This window comes from Tenrec ecaudatus, chromosome 14, assembly GCF_050624435.1.
Source record: "Tenrec ecaudatus isolate mTenEca1 chromosome 14, mTenEca1.hap1, whole genome shotgun sequence".
Lineage (NCBI taxonomy): Eukaryota > Metazoa > Chordata > Mammalia > Afrosoricida > Tenrecidae > Tenrec > Tenrec ecaudatus.
In genome coordinates this window covers 103,258,671-103,281,838 of record NC_134543.1, presented here as the reverse complement: position 1 = coordinate 103,281,838, position 23,168 = coordinate 103,258,671, and the positions used below count along the sequence as shown (strand labels likewise).

Genomic DNA, 23,168 nt, shown 5'->3' with positions numbered 1-23,168 from the left:
CTTTCAAGCCTTTAAGTCCCCAGACACTATATCTCTCAGTAGCCGGGCACCATCAGCCTTCTTCACCACACTTGCTTATGCACACTTTCGTCTTCAGCGATTATGTGAGGAAGGTGATCACACAATGATTGTTTTTGTTCCTTGGTGTCTGCTACATGGTCCATTCAACACCTTGTATTCGCTTAGGCCGTGTGCTTCTTCTCTGTGGGCTTTGTTGCTTCTGAGCTAGATGGCCGCTTATTTGCCTTCAAGCCTTTAAGACCCCAGACGCTATATCTTTTTTTGATAGCCGGGCCCCATCAGCTTTCTTCACCACATTTGCTTACACACACGTCTGTCTTCAGTGATCATGTCGGGAAGATGGGTATCCTGCAATGGCTGTTTAGCAGGGCGAGGTGCTATTGTATTGGGGGATTATGCATGAGGAGGCCCAATGTCCATCTGCTACCCTACTACTGAACCTATAAATATATGCATATAAATCAATTGCCCCCATAATCATAAATATATTTACATATGTACATGTCTGTATTTAGGCTTCTCTGTATGCACTTTGCTTCCTACTCCTTTCCTCTATTTCCTTTCGCGTTCCTCCCGACCCATTACCATGTTTAGCCTTCATTCTGGATTCAGTAGTTCCTCTCAGTTACCTTGCTCTTGGTCACTCCCTTCCAGTCCTCCCCTCCCCTCCCCTCCCTCCTCTGGTTTTGAATCACTCGCTGTTCCCTTGTCCCTGTGTTGGGCGACACCTCCTCCCTTCCCCTACCTCCCATGCTCTCATGTCCCTCCAGGACCGTTGGTCCTGTTGTTTTCTTCTCTCATTATTTGTCCAGCCTATCTTGTCTAGGTGGACCTGCTGACATAGTAATATGTGTATACAAACGGATATGACTTTGACTGCGCCCAAGTGGCACATAAGAACATGGCTTTGACAGAAGCAACATCGACACGCTGCTAAGCAGAAAAGCCACTAACATAAAAAATTTACAAGGTGGGGGACTTCCGGGAAGATGGGGACGGAGTGACACACACCAGAGGGACTCCGCAGAATCCAGCCCAGGAGAGTTGCTCAGAGTGAAATTCAACGCCACTGGATCGCAGGAGGTGCATCATAAAGATAAGTAGGCACAGATCCACGGGGTTTTGAGGGGCTGGGGGCTTTTGGCTTACCTCAGTGGAAGCCGGCTGGGGCTCGACCCTAGTCCAGTTGCCGGATCTGCTCAAGCCGGGACCATTTGGAGCCTGTGGCGGGGCTTGGTCTCAGCACAGCCACAGTTTTTCCCTATCTGCCTCAGGGCAGGAACAGGACTCTTGCGGCTCCACCGGCAGGGATCGGGGCTCATCTACATTGTTGCTTCTGTTTGCGTCTCTGCTTTATATTCCCACACAGGGGCTTTTTCAAGGCACAGCCGCAGCCGCAGCCGCGCCACGTGGTCTGAGCAGGGAATAAACACAAATCCCCACAGCTTCATAGGCAGGGATCAAGCTTCAACTACACGGCGGTGTCTGTTAACATCTCTGCTCTCTGTCCCCCCTCTCTGCTCTCTGGGGGAAGCTCAGCAGTATTCTTGCGACCCTTCTTGGGGCTCAGCTGCGAACTACCGCTGGGGCTTGGGGCAGGGAGTAAGCCCTTGTGGATACACAGGCAGGGAGTGGGACTCAGCTACATAGTTTCTTTTGCTTCCCTCGCTTCCCTGTACCCCTGCACAGTCTAGTCTCACTTTTTGATTTTTCTCACCCCCCTTGTTCCTGCCCTGCTCTCTCACACTCCATTGCGGACTTACGGGGCACTCCCATTGCCCTAGGGCATTTGCGCCTGGGTCACACCCAGCTAGGTGAGCTCCACCCTGCATAGATAGCCGAAGGCTAGGGTAAGGCCTGCTTGCTCTCCAGGGGATACTCCTCAGACTTCTCACCAGGGAGTTCCTGCCTGTGTACCTGGGGACATAAGGCAGCTCAGCCAACACTTATCAATATTCAAACCAATAGCGGGAACTTCAGCCCAGCCTCTGCAACACTGGTGCAGGCAGTTGATCTGCCATCTGGGGCACTCCCCTAATAGGGAAGCCACAGGAAGATAAAGTGGTAGGTTAATCCCATAGTAAAATCAGCTGTAGGCATATCGAAGAAGAATTCCTATAAGTCTTCCAGAGAGAGACTAGAAAATGGCACCTGGTCCCTCAAAAACAACTCAACGCAAACAGCCATCACCCCCAATGACCTCAACGAAAAAACAAGAGAAACAAAAGGCAAAGGAAGAAGATGTCCTGAACATAACAACATACATAGAAGAAGCAGACATTGAGATGCCATACAAAGAAGCTCTCAGAATGGTGCTTGGAGCGATGCAGAATATGAGGGAAACACTACAGAAAAAGGATGAAATGATAGAGGATATAAAAGACACATACCAAAGGAAAATACAGGAGCTTGAGGAGCAGGTAACGAAACACAATAGCAGAATCATGTTCCTTGAGAATCGATTGGAGGAATCAGAGAACCGCATCAGTGGCGTGGAGGACAGCCAAGCAGACTTTAATAAACGTGAACAAAAATCTAATAAGAGCATCAGAGAAGCCGAAGAAAACCTAAGAGCTATGTCTGATGCTATGAAGCGGAACAACATTAGAATTATTGGCCTACCGGAGGAAGACACAACAAAGAAGTCATCTGCAACAATAGCGAGAGAATTCTTGGAGGAAAACTTCCCCAGCCTAATGAATGAAAACCAAGCAACCATCCAGGAGGCTGAAAGAACACCAGCACGACGGGACCCCAAGAAGAAATCACCAAGGCACATAATAGTTAAACTTTCAAACTTTGAGGAAAAGGAGAAAATCATGAGAGCAGCTAGGGAAAAGCAAGCAATCACATATAAAGGTTCCCACATAAGGATATGCTCAGACCTATCAGCAGAAACTATGAAAAAAAGGAGAGAGTGGAGTAACATATTCCAAAAATTGAAAGAAAACAACGCAAATCCAAGAATACTCTACCCAGCCAAATTATCGATCAAGATCGATGGAGAAGTAAAAGTCTTCCCAGACAAGGAAAAACTCAAAAAATACGTTACAACAAACCCAGCATTACAAAAGATCCTCGCCGACTCAGTATGGGCAGAAGAACAACACTCACCAAGCACAAATAAGACACCAGCACATAGAACAACTTCACCCAGAGCACAACAAAGAGAAAACAGACCCCAAGATAGCAATGACTTAAGGATGGAAAGAAGTCAAGAATGATACACACACAAAACACACACTAATGAGAAAGGAAAGTAGGAAAACTCCCAACACAAAAAGTATAAAATGGCATCACAGAGTCCGCACATGGAGATAATAACCCTGAATATCAATGGCCTGAACTCAGGCATTAAAAGACTGAGACTTGCAGAATGGCTTAGAAAACACAACCCATCAATTTGCTGCCTACAGGAGACACACCTCAAGGCTACAGACAAAAATAGGCTGAGAATCAAAGGCTGGAGAAGGACCTACCAAGCAAACAGCAACACAAAAAAAGCAGGGGTTGCAATCCTTTTCTCGGATAAAATTGACCTCAAAGTGCAAACCATAAAAAGAGATAAGGAGGGTCACTATATAATGCTCAAGGGAATCATAGACAATGAACCACTAAGCATTGTAAACATATATTCCCCGAATGAGAGACCAGCTCAATACGTGAACCAAACACTCCAAAAGATTAAGAAAGAAATCACAGACTCGACAATTATAGTGGGTGACTTCAACACACCACTCACTGAGAAAGATAGATCACAGGGAAAGAAACTCAACAAGGAGACTAGAGAGCTAAACTCCACAATTAGACAATTTGACCTAATAGATATTTACAGATCTTTTCATCCAAATACAAAAAATTTCACATTCTTTTCAAGTCCTCATGGCACATATTCGAAGATAGACCACATGCTGGGGCATAAGGCAAATCTACATAAATTTAAGCACATTGAAATAATACAGACCTCTCTCTCTGACCACTGTGCCATAAGACTGGAAATCAACAAAAGGAAGACAAAGAAAATAAGAGCAAATAATTGGAGGATGAATAACTCTCTACTGCAAAAGGAGTGCATACTGGTGCAGATCCGAGACGAAATCAGGAAATTTCTCGAAACCAACGAAAATGAGCACACGACGTACCAAAACTTATGGGACACAGCAAAGGCAGTCATCAGAGGAAGGTTCATAGCAATACAAGCACACCTGAGAAAGGAAGAGAGACTCATGACGGATACGCTGACACAAAATTTACAAAAACTAGAGCTGAGTCAGCAGGACAACCCTACTAATAGCAAAAGAAAAGAAATTATAAAAATCAGGGCTGAGATTCAGGAGAGGGAAAATAAAAAAACTTTGGAAAAAATTAATATCGCTAAAAGTTGGTTCTTTGAAAAGATAAACAGGATCGATAGACCATTGGAAAACCTAACCAAAGAAAGGAGGGAACAAATCTCAATAGCAAGAATAAGGGATGAAAGAGGGGTCATTACAACAGACCCTAATGAAATCAAAAGGATAGTTACACAATACTATGAAGGATTGTACTCCAATGAATTCAACAATTTGGAAGACATGGACAAATTCCTGGAAAAACAATCCCTCCCTAGACTATCCTCGGTGGACATCAAAAATCTCAACAGACCCATCGCAATAGAAGAAATAGAAAAGGTTATCAAGGGATTACCAACAAAAAAATCCCCTGGACCAGATGGATACACTGGAGAATTCTACCAAGCATTCAGGGAAGAACTAATACCAATCCTACACAAACTTTTCCAGAACATAGAAAAAGATGGCAAACTCCCAAACTCCTTCTATGAAGCTAGTATAACTCTGATACCCAAACCGGGCAAGGATCCCACAAGAATCGAGAACTACAGACCGATATCCCTAATGAACATTGATGCAAAAATCCTTAACAAAATACTAGCCAACAGAATACAAAAGTATATAAAACAAATAATTCACCATGACCAAGTGGGATTCATACCAGGGATGCAGGGATGGTTCAACATACGAAAGACCGTTAGTATTATTCGTCACATTGACATGAAAAATATAAGAATCACATGATTATATCAATGGACGCAGAAAAAGCATTCGACAACATCCAACACCAATTCCTGTTTAAGACACTAGCGAAGATAGGAATGGAAGGAAAGTTCCTCAAGACAATACAAGCTATATATGAAAAACCAACAGCCAAAGTGGTAGTCAATGGAGAAAAGACTAACACAATCCCACTGAAAAAGGGAACCAGACAAGGATGCCCCTTGTCTCCACTCCTATTTTATATCGTGCTGGAGGTTTTAGCTAACAGCATAAGGCAAAGAAGTGACATCAAAGGTATTCGTCTGGGGAAGGAAGAGGTGAAAATATCGTTATTTGCAGATGATATGATTTTATATATGGAAAATCCCAAACGTTCCACAAGGGGAGTACTGGAAGCAATAGAGGAGTTTGGCAGAGTGGCAGGATACAAGATCAACAAACAGAAGTCCATCGGACTGTTATACACATCAGATAAGACCACAGAAGAAGAGATCAAAAAGGTGGTACCCTTCACAATAGCCAAACACAAACTGAAATATCTAGGGATACACTTGACTGAAAAAACAAAAGATCTATATAGGGAAAACTATAGAACACTATTACAAGAAACCAAGAGCGACCTCAACCAATGGAAGAATATTCCGTGCTCTTGGATTGGGAGACTTAATATAGTTAAGATGTCAGTTCTGCCAAAGGCACTATATAAGTTTAATGCTATCCCGATACAATTACCATCATCTTCCTTCAAAGAAATGGAAAAACTGATTACCAACTTCATATGGAGAGGGAAGAAGCCCAGAATTAGCAGAGAACTCCTCAAGAAGAAGGACACCATGGGAGGGCTTGCTTTACCTGACTTTGGCACATACTATACAGCCACAGTTCTCAAAACTGCATGGTATTGGTACAATGACAGATACTCAGACCAATGGAAAAGAACTGAAAACCCAGAAATAAAAGCATCAGCATACACACAGCTGATCTTTGACAAGGGCCCCAAAAAGATCAAATGGGAAGCAGATGCCCTCTGTAACAAGTGGTGCTGGAAAAAATGGATATCAACATGCAGAAAAATGAAGCAAGACCCTTATCTCACTCCATGCACAAGAATAAACTCAAGGTGGATCACAGACCTTGAAGTTAAACCCCAAACTATTAGGGCCATCAATGAGGGAATTGGGACCAACTTGAGAACTTTGGCGCAGGGTATACACAGGCTATCAGAAATAGGGAAGGACACAAACACAGAGGAGGCACAAATCGACAAATGGGATATACTGAAGATAAAACACATGTGTACATCTAAAGAATTCACCAAGAGAGTAATAAGAGATTCCACAGACTGGGAAAACATCTTTAGCAATGACACATCAGACAAAGGTCTTATTACTAAAATCTACAATACTCTGATAGCTTCCAAAAAGAAAAAAACCAATAGCTCACTTGAAAGGTGGGCAAAGAACTTGAACAGAAATTTTACAGGGACAGAAATCCGAATGGCCAACAAACATATGAGAAAATGTTCCCAATCTTTAGCCATAAGAGAAATGCAAATTAAAACAACAATGAGGTACCACCTGACACCCTCAAAGGTAGCCCAATTCAAAAAATCAGAAAGCAACAAGTGTTGGAGGGGCTGTGGGGAGACAGGAACTCTCATCCACTGCTGGTGGGACTGTAAGTACGTACAGCCACTATGGAAATCAATCTGGCGATACCTAAAACAGAAGGAAATAGAGTTACCATATGACCCAGCAATCCCCCTACTGGGCATATACCCAGAAGAGGCAAGAAACAAACCAAGACCAGACATCTGTGCTCCAATGTTCATTGCGGCACAGTTCACAATTGCAAGGAGTTGGAAGCAACCCAAATTTCCATCAACTGACGATTGGATTAAAAAACTGTGGTATATACATCCAATGGAATACTACGCATCACTAAAGAGCAGTGATGAACGTATGAGGCACATAGCGGCATGGGAAGAACTGGAGGAAATCATGCTAAGCGAGGTAAGTCAGGCACAAAAGGACAAGTACAACATGAGTCCGCTGAGGTAAGAATTAAAAAAATTTTTTTTTTAAAAAAAAGCAAAAATGGCACAGGGAAAAAAGCTACTATATACAAACATTTTAGGGGTGAAGACGGGGTAGTATGAAAGAGACCAGACCAAAACCAGGGATGTACATGGTAGACAATGGTGGAGGAGGTGGGGAAAGGAAAACAAAAGGATAAATACAAGGAAGAAAAGGGTAGTGGGGTCATAGGGCATTAATCCACCCAAGGGGAGGGTATTGTTTATATCTCCACAGGGAAAGTGGGACCAGACTTCAACCCAGTGTCGCAAGGTGTGAACGCAATATCCCGGTGTGGAGGAGGGAACCGGTGGACTGGTCTGGGAGGCTGGCCCCAGCACCATAAATTAAGTGGATTCCTGCCCCTCCCCCGAAAAGAATTTTTTCCAAAGGACGACATTGACTCTGCAGCTCTGGGAGATGGACATATTTGATCAGAGCACACGGGAGCAGATGAAGGGGCAGGAGGAGAGAGTGGAGCACAGCCTGGCCCACCAGGCCGTGATGATGATGTTCCTGAGTAGAGCAGCCAGTCCACAGATAGAACAACATGGCTGGCCCCACTATGAGACATGATGCCCCTCAGTGACTAAGGGCGATACAGGGGGCAGCACCGGAGACTCAGTGTGGGAATTGCACCTGACCTGATCCCACCACACCGAGGCAAATCACTGGGGGAGTGCAGCGGAACAGCAAGGGAATGGAGTGGCAAGGTCCCCAGGGAATGCTGAAAGTGGACTTCAGGGCCAGGGCGTGGTGCCCCAACAGACTGGACTGGAAAACGCTCCTAAGGGCTAGCAAATGATCCCTGAACTAACTACAAGCTTTTCTCTTGTGAACTGTTTTATTCTGTTCTTTGTCAGTGGTTTGTTTTTGTTGTTTTGTTGTCTGGTTGTATACTGTTGCTTTGTTTTCCTCTGTCTAGTTTTCGTGCATGTTAGTGACTCCACAGGTCTGTCTGAATAGGACAGGCTGGATGAACTATCTGGAGGAAAAACAACGGGACCGACAGTTTTGGGGGGACTTGGGGTGGGGGGGTAGGGGGGGGTAAGGAAGTGGTGTTAACAAACCCAGGGACAAGGGAAAAACATGGGACCCCAAATGGTAGAGAAGTGGGAGTGGCAGGCATGGTGGGAAATGATCAAGGGTAAGGTTGCTTAGAGAAGAGGTATACTCTAGCCCAGGTGGCGATGAAGCATGGTAGTAGGGCAGGAGGAAAGTCAAGGGAGATGGAGGAAAGAGCTAGGAGTCAAAGGGCATTCATGGAGGTCTAGACAAAGACATGTACATGCAAATATATATAGGAGGATGGGGAAATAGATCTATGTGTCTATATTTATAGGTCAAGTATTAAGGTGGCGGAAGGACCTTGGGCCTCTACTCAAACACTCCCTCAATGCATGAATACCTTCTTTTATTAAATTGGAACTCTATGATGCTCACTCTCCCGACACAACGGCTGGAGCCAAAGTGGGTGAACAAGTAAATGTGGTGAAGAAAGCTGATGGTGCCCGGCTATCAAAAGAGATAGTGACTGGGGTCTTAAAGGCTTGAAGAGAAACAAGCGGCCATCTAGCTCAGAAGCAACAAAGTCCACATGGAAGAACACACCAGCCTGAGTGAGCGAGTGGTCCCAAAGGGATCAGTTACCAGGCATCAAAGAACAAAAAATCATATCATTGACTGCACACCTCCATGATAGGATCGCTGAAGACAAATGGGTGCATAAGCAAATGTGGTGAAGAAAGCTGATGGTGCCCGGCTATCAAAAGAGATAGTGTCTGGGGTCTTAAAGGCTTGAAGGTGAACAAGCGGCCATCTAGCTCAGAAGCAAATAAGCCCACATGGAAGAAGCACACCGGCCAGTGCGATCACGAGGTGCCCAAGGGACCAGGTATAAGGCATCATGCAAAAAAAAAAGATATAAGTGTGTGTATGTATGTGTATATATGTGTATATGTATATATGTATGTATATATATGTATATATATATCATATTATATGAAGGGGGAAGTGCAGAATGGAGACCCAAGGCCCAAGTGTCGACCAATGGAGATCCCCTCATAGAGGGGTTTAGGAGAGGAGATGGGTTAATTAGGGTGTGAGGTAGTATCGATGAAGAACACAGCTTTCCCCCGGATCCTGGATGCTTCCTCCCCCCAACTACCATGATCCGAATTCTACCTTACAGGGCTGGATAGGACAGAGGCTGTACACTGGTACATATGAGGGTTGGAGGTACAGGGAATCCAGGGTGGATGATACCTTCAGGACCAAGGGTGTGAGGGACGATGCTGGGAGAGTGGAGGGTGAGTGGGTTGGAAAGGGGGAACTGATTACAAGGATCCACATGTGACCTCTTCCCTGGGAGAGGGACAGCAGAGAAGGGGGGAAGGGAGACTCCGGATAGGGCAAGATATGACAAAACAACGATGTATAAATTACCAAGGGCATATGAGGGAGGGGGGAAGGGGGAGGGAGGAGGGGAAAAAAAAGAGGACCTGATGCAAGGGGCTTAAGTGGAGAGCAAATGCCTTGAGAATGATTGGGGCAGGGAATGTATGGATGTGCTTTATACAATTGATGTATGTATATGTATGGATTGTGGTAAGAGTTGTTTGAGTCCCTAATAAAATGTAAAAGAAGAAAAGAGAAAAAAATGATTAGGGCAAAGACTGTACAGATGTGCTTTATACAATTGATGTATGTATATATATGAACTGTGAAAAGAATTGTATGAGCCCCAATAAATTCTTAAAATTAAAAAAAATTTACAAGGTAAAAAACAAAACAAATTAAAAGAAGACTAAACAAAAAGATAGCAAATATTAAAAGAAAAATTGCTAGTAGATCAAGGTCCTTTCGTTGGCCTTTAGGAGTGTTTTCTAGGTGTAGCTTGTGGGGCGCCACGTCCTGGCCCGGAAGACCATCCTTTATACTCCCTTGGGATCCCTTTGCTCTGCTTCCTCCACTGCTCCATTGCACGCCCCCAGTGTTTGCCTCAGTGTGGCAGGGTCAGCTCAGTCGCCCATCCCCCATTGTGTCTCAGGTGCTGTCCCGTGTAGGGCCATGTGTTGGTGCAGGATGTCGCATCTCGTAGTGTGGTCAGCTGAATGGTCCTCTCTGTATGATGGGCCCTTCTAGCTGGTCTATCGACCTTGGGCTTGGTGGACCCAGGTGTACTCCACTACGTCCTTTCTCCTTCTTTTGTTTCAGCTTCCTTCTGGATGTGGTGTGGTGGGTCATTTCCTTTCCCACTCCAGACGATCTATTTTTGTTTTCTGTGGTATTCCCTTCGAGTGTGGGGGTCGGCCTAATTCTGGTTTGGGCCGGCTTGTCGTCCAGCCTCTTTGTGTAGACCTCTGTACTTTGCGTTGCCCTCCTTGTTTGGTGTGTCGTGTTGGGGTCCGTATGTATGTTCCAGATCTGTGGGGACACAACCGATACTCTCTCCCCCGGGTGGGTTAGTACCCTGCCCCCCCCCCCATACCATCCATTCAGATTCTCCCCCTCCCGGTTCTCCCTCTCCCTACCCCACTACTCCTTCTTTATGCTGGGCTCTCATGTACCTCCCTAGGTGTGGCCTGCCCTCCAACTATCTATGCTTCCTCGCATTTATTGTGGGATGGATGTTTATTCTTCTATTTCTGTCATGCTGATTGTACTTACCTCAGGGGACTCATGTTGTACCTGTCCCTTTGGGTCTGGCTTACCTCGCTTAACATAATTCCTTCCAGCTCTTCCCATGAAATAACGTGTTTCATGTGCTCATCGGTGCTTTTCAGTGCTGCATAATACTCCATTGTGTGTATGTGCCAAAGTTTGTTAATCCACTCGTCTATCGATGGAAACTTAGGCTGTTTCCAAGTCTTTGCTATTGTGAATTGTGCCATAATCGCTGAAGACGAAAGTGTGCATAAGCAAGTGTGGTGAAGAAGGCTGATGGTGCCCGGCTACTGAGAGATATAGCGTCTGGGGACTTAAAGGCTTGAAAGCAATCAAGCGGCCATCTAGCCCAGAACCAACCAAGCCCACACGGAAGCAGCACACCAACATAGGTGACCATGAAGGACAGAGGAGACCAGGTCTCCAACAACAAATGTGGGGTGGTGGTGAGAATCACATCACCGTGAAAGAGGGGGAGTGCATGATGGGGACCCAATGCCCACCTGTAGACAGCTGGACACCCCTTCCAGAGGGGTAGTGAGGAGGAGATGGGCCACTCAGGGTTCAGTGTAGCAATAATGAAACTCAAAACCTTCCTCTAGTTCCTGAACGCTTCCTCCCCTCCCAATCATCATGACCCCAATTCTACCTTGCCTTGTGGACCTGGTTATACCAGAGGATGTACAGCGGTGCAGTGGGGATCTGGAGGCACAGGGAATCTAGGACAGACGAACCCCTCAACACCAGCGGTGGGAGTGGCAACACCAGGAGGGAAGGGCATGTAGAAAGGGAGAACCGATCTCGGAGATCTATGTGTAACCTCCTCTCTGGGAGATGGGCAATGGGGAGGCGGGTGAGGGGAGACGCCGGGGAGTGTAAGATAAGATATAATAATTATTTATAAACTATCAAGGGACCAGGGGTGGGATCGGGGAGGGAGAGGTATGGGGGGAAAAAAGGGAAACCGAGCTGATTCCAGGAACCCAAGTGGAAGGTGAATTATGAGAGTGACGAGTGCAACGAATGTATAAGGGTGCTTTGCTCAATTGATGTATGTACAGATTGTGATAAGAACCTTATGAGCCCCAATAAAAAGATTTAAAAAAATCCAAGTAATGGCTGGGCCTCATGGCTGCGGACAGATATCCATTTTTTGCATGCATCTGAGGCGATTGAACATATCATGGCTTGGGGGGTCAGGTGTGTCTTAGACCTCAAAGTAACAACCTTGCTGTTCAACACTTTAAGGAGGTCTGTGCAGTAGATTTACCAATCGCAATGCATACACCATTGTATGTGCTCACGATGTGTCAGAATCAATTCATCAGCAGTAGGCACCATATCTCAGAGGACTCCCCCTGGAGACCACCCTTGACCTCATCTCCTCCAGGCAAGTGGAGCTCACTCAATGCTGGGAGAGGCTCTTTCAGCACCTCTGAGAGCATAGGGAGAAGATAGAAAGCCCCCAGACAGCTTGTTGAGGAAGTCGAGGCTGGCTCTGACCAGCTCAGGGAGCTGTAGGTAGGCCCTGGACAAGCAGCGGGGAGCCAAGGGCCAGAACCTTCCTCAGGCAGGGGGCTCAAGGGGACCCAGCTCCCCTGGGTCTGGAATGACCACCCCTGTCTGGTCAGGTGCCCGCCAGTTCCACGTTCTCGGCCCACAGAGTCCACATGAGTCACCTGGTGCACAAGGCCGCCCAGCTGCCCTGTCCTGTGGGGCTCAGTGTGGAGATGCTGCAGGCCAAGGTCCAGGGACTGGCCCAACTCCACCAGGACCTAGGTTCTCTAGTCAGGGCCAGGACAGAGCCCCAGCCAGTTCCCCACATTCTACACTCCCGGAATCATTGGCAGCCCAAGTTAAAATACTGCTGCCCTGACAACTCCTTCTGTGCTATGCCCACCCTCAAGGCCTCGGGGTCAGCTCCAGTAGGCCAGGCTGTCCCCTGGCGGGGAACCCTCCCTCATCACTCTAGGGACTCAGCAAGTCCCTCGATGGCACTTCACGACCCTAAGGTGCTCTCAGCTGGAGCAGGCTCTGCAGCAAACTGAGTTCTCCCAGGACTGGGAAGAGGAGGAAGCCTGGCTGAGAGAATGCAGACAGCAGGTGGAGATTGTGACCCTGGGAGGTGACTGCGGCCAGCTCTCAGCCACCTTGCAGAAGCACAGGTGCCTACACCTCTCTCCCATCTGGCACCCCCTTCTCAAAGCCCCTCCCAGAACCTTAATTAGTGGCTTGTGAGCCAACCTCAGGATCTTCCCCCTCCCCCACCCCATCCTTGAAGCATAACAGATTTAGAGTAGCCCTAGCAGCCATTCCCTGCATGTGGAAATCCAGTAATCCCACAGTCGTCCAGCATTTCATTCCCTCACTGGGCTTTTTAGTCTTAACATGTAGCATTTTTGCTGGTATTGTTGACTTTATTCACAAATAACTTGCTAATCTCTCTAGAAAACATTTGTCCAGTGACATCCAGATTTTATTCCCAAAGCATACATTCTCAACCCTTTATAATAAGGATAAGCAGAGATTTTCCAAATATTCCATGTTTGATTCTTTTTTAGTAAATAACTCATTCCTCAATTTATTTATCCTCCTGTACATTTTACTTTAAGCAACTGAATCTTCCACATATTTCTTAGAAATATCTTCCTTGTCACTAAGGTTCCTAACTGTATTATGAAATTTTAGAAAGTATGCGCATAGACTCAAGGACACATTACTATCTTGATATGTATCCAATGGTCTTTTAGGAAACATATATAAACATTGTTCATTGAATTAAAGAGATTTTGATGCATTCCAATAGTATTGTTTTAATTTGTTAATACTATAACAGAAAGACCACAGGCACATGAGTTTAACAAACTAAAACTCATTTTCTCATAGTTGTTGTGGTTGTTTGGTACCAACTGATAGCAAACCTATGTAAAACACGATGAAACACTGCTTGCTCCGATGCCGTCCTGCCATTGTTATGTTTGAGCCCATTGTTGCAGCCACAGTGTCAATCCATCTTGTTTAGGGCTGTTTTCTTTTTCACTGCCCTTTTACTTTATCAAGATGATGTCCTTCTCCAGAGACTGTTTTCTCCTGATAATATATTCAAAATATGTAAGATGCATTCTCCCTATCCTTGACTTCTAAGGAGCATTTTAGCATCACTCCTTCCAAGAGAAATTTGTTTGTACTTTTGGAAGTCCCTGGTACTTCCAATATCCTTCACAAGTACTGTAATTCAAATGCATACACTCTTCTCTAGTCTCCTTTATTCAATGTCCAACTTTCACACACACACACACACACACACAGACACAAGGTGACTGAATACAAAGAGTAGGTTCCAGCTGTCTCTGCCATATGGAAAGATAGGCTCAGTGCATCCTTGTTTCCTGGCAAGGAAGGTCCCAGGCATCTCACTATCTAACAAAGAACACCCCATCTAATCCTGAAGGTAGGTTTCAGTTGCTCCTGTGACTTGCAATGGAAGCTCCGAGCATCCTTGCACTAGGCAAGAAATGCTCTGGCTGTCCATGTCTGCCAGCAAGGAAGGCCCCGACCATTCCAGCAACCAAAGAGGGAAAGTTGTGCTAGAAACCAAGGAAGGAAGGTCACAGATGTATGGCCATCCTGTTGAGGAAGGCCCCACCATCTCTGAGATTCAGCAAGGAAGGGCTCAGCTTTCCCTTCCCCCAGGAAGAAAGGAAGGAAGGTTCCTGGTGTCCCTGGCCCAATGCAAGGAAGGTCCCAGCCATCCTAACAACCTAGCAAGGGAGACCTAGCATGTCCCACAGGCCACAAAGGAAAGCTCTGGCCACCCCTAAGACCTCACAAGAAAGACCCTATCCATCTTTACCACTCCATCAAGAAATATCCCAGCTGTCCTTGGGACCCAGGAAGGAAGTTCCCAACTTTCTTGACTCCCCTAGCAAGGACAGGAGCAGCTATTCCAGCAGCCTGACAAGAATGACCCTGGGTCCCCTTGTACTCTTGAAAGACAGGTTGTAACTGTCCCTACCACTCTAGCTGCCCATGCCCCCTCACAAGGAAGGCTCCATTCATTCCCACTACCTGGCAAAAATAGCACTACTTGCCTACCATAAAGGAAGGGCCTGAAATACAGAACAATAGGAGCCAGTCAATCCTGCGATCTCACAAAGAAGTCCCTGGCCCTTTACATCCCCAGGCAAAGAAAGTTCCAGCCATCATAGCAACCGAGTAAAGAAGGCTCCAGACATACCCACATCCCAAGAGGAAAGCCCCAGTTGTCCCTGACATATTAGGCAAGGAGACCCCAGACTTCCCAATAATCCAGTAAGTAGGTCTTGGTTGTCCTCATCCCCAGTCAAGATAGGCCTTAGCCATCCCAGCAATCCTACAAAAGAGTCAATAGTCCTCACATGGCCCAACAGTCCATTCAAGTCTAGTAGCTGTACCACAATGCCAGATACCACAGAAATAACCATCAATTGCAGCACACACACACACACACACACACACACAGACACACACAGACACAAACTATTGAACAACAACTGAACAACACCCAGAAATTCATACAAACAAAAGATTATCCCAAAGAAAAAGCCTTAAAACAGCAGTTCTCAACCTGTGGGTTGCCACCCCTTTGGGGGTCGAACGACCCTTTCACAGGGGTTGCCCAATTATAAAATAGAAAAATTATAGTTATTAAGTAGCAATGAAAATAATTTTCTGGTTGGGGGCACCACAACATGGGGAACTATATTAAAGGGTCATAGCATTAGTAAGGTTGAGAACCAGTGCACCATAAATGGAATTCAGGAGAAATGTGATGCCTTCAAAATATGGAGAAAAGAATTAGAAACCTAGAAATCTTACCCCAAATAGAACACCAAAACAGAAACAATAAGATAACAGAAGTAGGTAACATGGTAAAAAAGCAAGTAATAGAATTGAAGAAAAAAGAAAGCCAAATTACTGGGCTTAAGGACAGCTCAAATACATCCAACAAGAGAAACTGAGGTTGGAGACGGAGGCACAGAAGGAGATGAGACTTAGTCAGGAATAAGAGGTTAAGAACGATTTTATTGAGGCAGGGAAAGAACTCCTGGGAGGGACCGGAGAGCAAAGGGACGGAGGTATGAGCCCCGGGCGGTTCCGAGACTCAACAAGTTAGGTGAGTTAGATCAGGGAACTTGCAGCAGTAAGGCTGTAGGAGTTACATAGGGTCTGAGCTAAGGAGTATATGTTGATAGAAGGGAGAATCTTTATAACTTTATTGCTTGTAGCTGTAGGGCTTTGAGTCAGGATGCAGATTCATGGGAGGCTATCTTGTATGCAGACCTGATATTTGAAGTGCTGGGGGAATGGGCTATGCAGATGAACCTGGGAAGGTAAATAGCTTCCGAGGGTGCTGAGGCAGGAGTTGCATATTTCATTAGGTCACCCATCTTCCTGAGAGGCTGGGAATGGGGGCTGTGAAGTTTCATCTTCCTGAGGAGCCAGAGGGGAGGTGGGGGAGCCCCGCCTCCCCAGTCTGGACCCGGCCCAAACAGAATCAATCACCAAAAAAGAAAAGGACTCTGTAGAAACCGATGAATGATCCAGAACACCATCCAAAGGAACAAACTATGTTTCATTGGAACCCGGATCAAGAGAAACAAACAAAAGAATCTACAGAGAGAAATGCACAAGAAATCATGGAAGAAAACTCCCCCAAATCATAAAGAAGAAAAAAGTAACAAAACAAGAACCTGAGAGAACCCAAATCAGGGTAGACCCAAAAAGAAAACCATTGTGACATAACATAGTCAAATCCTCAAACACCAGAGGAAAGGAGTGAACCCTGAAAAAACCTAGGAAAAAAATAGTCAGCTACCACAGAAAACCAAGAAAAATAAGCTCAGATTTATCAGCAAAAATCAAGTAAGAGTATTTCCAGACAAGATAAAATTAAAGAAAGTCATAAAAACAAGATCAGCATTCCAAAAAAATACTAACAGGAACACTTTGGACAGGGAGTCAATAACAGTAGCAGACAAACCTTAGAGGAACATACAAGTCAACAGCACCCAGAAATCAATACAATGAAAATAGTACTAAAAACAACACACATATAGAGAAAGAACAAAGAAAACTATAAAACAGAAAAAACACCAAAAACAAAATGACTGCAACAAAACTGTGCACATAAATAATGGTAGTGAATGTCAATGGATTAAATTAATCCAGTCAAGAAACAGAGCAACAGACTTGATAAGAAAACAAAAGCCATTAATATGTGCCTACAAGAAACATGACTTCAACACGAAGAAAAAGTAGAATAAAAATCCAAGGATAGAGAAAAAATTACCAAGCTAATCATGGATGAAGAAGAAGAAGAACCAATATTAATCTCTTATGAAATAGACTTTAAGACAAAAAATACCATGAGAGACAAAAATGACACTACATAGTGCAATAGTGATTAAAGGAACAATATAACAAGAAGACATAATATCTACCCCCCCCCATGGAGTACATTCATCAAACTCAGAGTTGAAGAGAAAAATAGACAGCTCTGGGCAATAATAGTAGGGGACTTCAATACACTGCTTTCAAAGAAAGATAGATCATCAGGAAAGAAACACAATACAAACATAGAAGATGTAAATAATGCAATCAACCAAGTCGACCTCCCAGATCATACTGATCCCTCCATTCAACAACAGCACACACAAAAACCAAACTCACTGTCATGTGTTGATGCCAACTCACAGAGAAGTTTCTATCATGGAAATGGCTCACACTGTTATAGGGGTAAACTAATTCCAAGTTTTTTGGCCAGATATCAGGCTGGAAGCTTTTGCTTACTCATATAGCCACAGGTAATAATGAATCCAAAGCTGGGAATGTCAGACAATGGGCTTCTAGCAGCAAGGGTGATTCCCAGGTTGTGGATAAGATGGCACAAGGCTAATGAGCACAAGGATCAGAAGGAAATATGGAAGGTTGCTGGCTTGAGTTCAAAGAACCAGAGGTGAGATCACAGATGAGATGTAGGATCCAGATCTAGGAGAGATCAAGCTAATTTTTCCATAGCATTGATTTAACTGGAATAAGGCTACACACCTGAGGAGATCGAATCATGAGGAGTTACTCAACTGCCAGACTACTGAGAAAGCTGAATTTAACAGATTGTCATGGATAAGCCTGTAGATATCTCCAAATCTCATAATCTCTACTTTCTATTTCTTACTCAACTATTAACCATAGTTCACTGCAGAAGTTGTAGATGTCCCTACAATATACCCAAGAGATTTTCTATGTCTCTTAGTCTTTTTGTCTTGCTTGTTAATGGTCCTAAGCTTCTTCTTATCCTTAGGCAGGTCATCAGTGTAATTTAGCTAATGACTATTAGAGCTTTTAAATACTTCCTTCCTCATATATCGCAAATGTCATAATCATTAAACCTGCAAGGGAATACCTACCCCTCAATGGGAACATTTTTTTTTCCCTTCAAGTCACCTCCCATACCATTTGTGCCAATTATAGTACAAATTAGGTTAGCAGCCACCTGTGTTAAATAAAGCACTCAGGATGACCTACAATTTGCCTGTTAGGTAGTGGATGAACTTATCTTAGAATCTCTTTTTCTTGCTCTTTTCACCTCAACAATATTCATGTTCATTCAAGTCTTCTAATATGATAACAATCTAATATGATAAAATGTGAACGTGATTTATGGGGCAGTACGGGGAGGGAGACTAAGGGAGGCTAAAAACCCTTAGACTGAGATATAGGCCTACTTCATGAGAAAAAGAGAGAAGGAAGATGCTTAGACTAAAATACTTTTCTATGAACATTTAGAAAAGACCGAGGGATGATCCTTGAGCTGAAGTCACCTGCCAAAAGAGTCTTGTGTCTTTTAGGAATGGGCCACCTTAATATGTCTGCTATGTTCACTTAGTTTCTAAGAATGGCTAGTTTGAAATGTGTACACTTCACAGGTTTCAGTCTCTACGCTCCTTAAAGCAGGAAATCTGTCAGGCCCATTTTGAAATGAGAATCTTTAGTTTCTCTTTCTAACTTTTTGAAAAAAAGAAGTTTTAAAAAATAAAGGTTTCCCTAGAAGAATTTTGCTCAGTGGTTCCCAAATACGTTTTGGTCCAGCAGTTGGATTACTTGGCTTACTGTTAAGCAACATTCTCCAGCTAATGATGCTATGTCAGAAAAGAAAACTGTTCAATTGTGCATTTGTAAGAGCTGTACATTCAGTAGTACCTTAAGAGCTCAACATTAATCTTTAAAGTATTATTTTTTAAGCGTATTTTAGGAAGCCCAACAGTATTGCTACAATGCTTTCGGTTCATACCTACACACGTTTATTCCAAACAAAGCATGGCTGTGAGAGCCCCTGTAATCAATAGAGATGACTACTGACAAGTTAACTCAGTCACACCCTGTCTTATTCTGCTTAGTGTGACTTCAAAAGCAAGGTTCAGCCCAAACAGTGACTTCCGAGGGGATCTGCTCATTCAGTTCAAATCAAGGCCTCGGGGCCAGCTCAATGTTTTTTCAGTTTTTAATGCTTTCTTTCCAGAGAGATTTTTCTGTTTTTCATTGTCAGTGTTTTTGTTTGTTTCTTATTTTTGCTTTTTATGATTTTCTGTATATGAAATATAGGATAGGAAAATCTATAGAGATAGTAATTTGACTAACCTAGGGGCAAGGCTGGTATAGTGGGTTACCCGTGAGCTGCTAATTATAAGGTCAGCACAGCAAAAGTACCAGCCATTTTGAGGGAGAAAGATGAGGCTTTCTACTCTGGTAAAGAGTTATAATCTCAGAAACCCCCAAGAGCAGTTCTACCCTGCCATACAGGGTCACTATGGGTCTGAATCGCCTGTATTGGCAGTGAGCGAGGGACAGGGAAGGGGACATTAGGGGAAAACAGCAATGAGTCTGAAAAAGAAAATGTTGTGAAATTGATAGTGGTGATGATTGTACAACTCATCTTAACAGGATTAAGCTGTTAAACTGATACGTGAATTACATGCCAATAAAATATGTTTTAAAAAAGAAAAATTTAAAAATAAACTACGATGATTGTTTTGGTAATTCCAAATATGCAATCATGATAGATTTTCTTAAAAGGTACCAAATATTCATAAGTCATTAAAATGAGAAATTCGGGGGCGGGGGCGGGAACACCCCCCACCCTGAAAATGGCATTTGTGAGAAAAAAATAGACCAAGAAATTTTTGCCATGAATTTTTTTTTCGCCGCATCACAATAATGTCACTCTTCACAGCTAATCAATGGCTGGCCTACCAGAATTTCATTGAGAAATCTCACTTTATCCACTTTAAAGCTCTGATTTGCGCCCTTCAGATTCTTTTTGTTTTCAAAATGTAAAGTATTATTAAAAGGACCACGACTTGTGTCTTTCAGGGATGCCAAAGCTTGCTTTAACATTATGTAAATTGAAGAGAATTTTTTAGAGAAAGGTTACAGAAATGGGAATATCACATTCAGAAGTATATAGAGCTGTATTATGAGATATTCAGAATAATGGCTTCACATTTTGATATTTTAGTTTAATAAATGTTTCTATTATTTTTGTAGCAGTATTTTCCTTTAGTTATTCTCATATGATTTCAGGAAGTAGGAATAGTTTTCTCATTTAAATATCATTTTCAGCCTATATGTCATGTTTACTTTGCTCTAAATTTCTATTAATAGCTCAAATTCCCTCTATGTGTGTGCAGCCATGCAGAGGAGTGAAACGATATATTTGTGGATAAGGAGGTGGTGTTGACCAACCCAGGGACAGGGGAGCAGCAAGTGATCCAAAATTAGTGGCAAGGAGGGTGTGAGAGACCTGGTAGGGATTCAGCAAGGGTAATGTAACCAAGCGAAATTACTGAAACCCAAATGAAGGCTGAACAGGATAGTGGGACAAGAGGAAAGTAAAAGGAAATAGAGGAAAGAACTAGGAGAAAAAGGCTATTTACAGAGGTCTAAATACAGGCATGTTCATATGTAAATATATTTAAATAGGATGGTGGGAAAATAGATTTACGTACATATACTTATAGGTTTATTCTTAAGGCAGCAGATGCAAGTTAGACCTCCACTCAAGTACTTACTCAGTGCAAGAACATTTTGTTCTATTAAATTGGCATTCCATGATGCACACCTTCCTGACACAAGCGCTGAAGACAAATGTGTACATAAGCAAATGTGGCGAAGAAAGCTGATGGTGCCCAGCTATCAAAGATATAGCATCTGGGGTCTTAAAGGCTTAAAGATGAATAAGCAGCCATTTAGCTCAGAAGCAACAAAGCCCACATGGAAGAAGCACACCAGCCTGTGTGACCATGAGGTGTTGAAGGGATCAGGTATCAGGCACCAAAGAACAAAAAATCATATCATTGTGAATAAGGGGGAGTGCAGAGTGGGGACCCAAAACCCATCTGTAGGCAATTGAACATCCCCTTACAGAAGGGTCACGGGGAGGAGACGAGCCAGTCAGGGTGCAGTATAGCAACGATGAAACATACAACTTTCCTACCCCACCCACCATCATGATCCCAATTCTACCTTACAAATCTGGCTAGACCAGAAGATGTACACTGGTACAGATAGGAACTGGAAACACAGGGAATCCAAGGCCGATGATCCCTTCAGCACCAGTGGTGATACTGGGAGGGTGGAGGGAAGGTGGGGTAGAAAGGGAAAACTGATTACAAGGATCTACATGTAACCTCCTCCCTGGAGGACAGACAGCAGAAAAGTGAGTAAAGGGAGATGTCAGACAGTGTAAGATATGACAAAATAATAATAATTCATGAATTATGGAGGGTTCATGAGGGAGGGTGAGTGGGGAGGGAAGGGGAAAACGAGGAGCTGATATTAAGGGCTCATTGAGAATGATGATGGCAACAAATGTACAAATGTGCTTGACACAATGGATGTATGTATAGATTGTGATAAGAGTTGTATGAGAGGGTAGGGTCGCCGAGCTTTAAGGAAGGCAAAGAGCGGGAAGGACAGTGGCGAGGCAAGATGGCGGCCACCAAAAGAAAGCAGCATAGAGATCTGTCCATCCAGGCCAAGAGGTGAAAACGGAACAAAAAAGATGCCAATCACTGGATAAGCAGCATGACACGACCAAGGAGGCTGAAGAGGAAGACACAGACTGTATCCTAGGTCCTGTTGCAAGGGCAAGTGGAAGAATAAGGAACGGGTTCTCATCTTTTCTTCCAGAGGAGTAAGTTTCAGAACAAGGCATTTAATGCAAAATTTATGAATGTTGATGCCTCATTCAAAAGCAGATACTAAAATGGAGCGTAAAGATAAATTATTTGTGATTAATGAGGTCTGCAAAATGAGAAACTGCAATAAGTGCATCTATTTTGAGGCCAAGAAAAAGCAAGATCTTTATTTGTGGCTTTCAAATGCACCTCATGGACTAGCTGCTAAATTCCTTGTTCAGAATATTCATACCCTAGCTGAACTCAAGATGACTGGCAACTGTTTGAAGAGTTCTCGGCCCCTTTTGTCTTTTGACCCTGCATTTGATGAATCACCTCATTATGCTTTGTTAAAAGAACGTTTAATTCAGATCTTCTGTATGCCCACTATCACCCCAGAAGCCAGCCCTTTGAGGACCATGTGTTTACTCTCACCATTCTGGATAATCAGATATGGTTTCGGGATTTCCAGATTATAGAGGAAGATGCTGCTTGGGTAGAGATAGGGCCTTATTTTGTCTTAAATCTTATCAAAAATTTCCAGGGAAGTTTGGGGGGGACCAACTTTATATGAAAATCCTCACCGTTGATCACCAAACATGCATCGCCGTATCATGAGATCTGTCACAGCTGCAAAATACAAAGAAAGACAGCAAGTGAAGGATATGCAGAAACTGAGGAAAAAAGGGCCCAAGACTTTGCTGCCCCATGACCCCACTGCAGATGTGTTTGTCACTCCAGCCGAGGAAAAGTCCATTGAGACCGAGTGGGTGAAACCAGAGCCCAAGGTGGATTTGAAAACGAGGAAGAAAAAGGTCTACAAAGAGAATGAAAAATGCAACAGAAGATGAACAGGAAGGCTGCAAAATGAATCCAGTTGTTTTGAATTTAATTTGCTTTCAGAGTGTAAATATTTCTATTATCCCGAACTGTCTAACTCATGTCATTTAAAAGAAAAAAAAATGAAATACCAAGAATTAAAAAAAATGTTTTATTAGGGGCTCATACAACTCTTATCACAATCCATACATACATCAATTGTGTAAGGTTCATTTGTACATTCATTGCCCTCATCATTTTCAAAACATTTGCTCTCCATTTGAGCCCTTGGCATCAGGTCCTCTTTTTTCCCCCTC

The 23,168-nt window shown here is 43.7% G+C and overlaps 1 pseudogene; it reads left to right on the top strand.

Moving 5' to 3' along the window:
- Positions 1 to 21,844: 21,844 nt before the first annotated feature.
- On the top strand, positions 21,845 to 22,903 carry LOC142426534 (ribosome biogenesis protein BRX1 homolog pseudogene; annotated as a pseudogene).
- The last annotated feature ends 265 nt before the right edge of the window (positions 22,904 to 23,168 follow it).